Genomic DNA, 780 nt, shown 5'->3' with positions numbered 1-780 from the left:
CTGATGTGAAGTTGGTGTTTGTTCATATGCGACGTTCAGTTTCAACAGTTGACAACAATTGGCCAAATTTGCCTCTGACCTTTCTAATCATAACCGGTGGTTATCTAACAATTCACATGACATTGCTGCATGGGCGGAGCCAACGTGAAAATGAAAATAGAGACTGATTCTTTGTTCATCTAGTCGAGTTGAAAACACAATATTGAAGGCATTCAGGGGAAAAAGTCAGTGCTAGACTAAGCTGGTCTTTTCATCAGAGAAGTGAAAGGGAATTAAGTCAGACACTACTAAAATGCCAACATTTCACGGCAGGGATTTAACTGTTACAGAATGGCACTCTTATCAACCAACACAGGAATTAGATTTGATTATTCTTTAAGCTTGTTCTCTCTCTCTCTCTTGCTCTCTTAACTGACACAATTCTCTCTCTCTCGCCCTTTTTCTCCAGAGGACACTGGGTTCCTAAGCTCCATGCTTAATGAATCCCAGGTTACTAGAAAGAGAAAGGAGGCAGTTAGGGAGCCGGCCAGATCACATGCTACCCAACCCCTACTCCAACCCTTCTTTTCGTTTCTCACTCTGAACTATACACATCTTTGCACTTGTGTCATGATGAGTTATTTTCATTGAATTGAGTCACAGTGCATCATCAGTTTGCTTGACAAACAGCTCTGGAACCTATACAAAGGCTAGGTGCTGTTTGTCTTGCCATTGTGGAATTATCAATGGCTCCTATTGTTTTGTGTCCTGGGGGCTGGACCAACTGAAGTGGATTGGGGG

The sequence above is a fragment of the Siphateles boraxobius genome, unplaced genomic scaffold, assembly GCF_051911475.1.
Source record: "Siphateles boraxobius isolate OS27281-9 unplaced genomic scaffold, OSU_SipBor_1 32, whole genome shotgun sequence".
NCBI classification, from domain to species: Eukaryota; Metazoa; Chordata; class Actinopteri; order Cypriniformes; family Leuciscidae; genus Siphateles; species Siphateles boraxobius.
Note: the sequence above shows the minus strand (reverse complement) of the source record.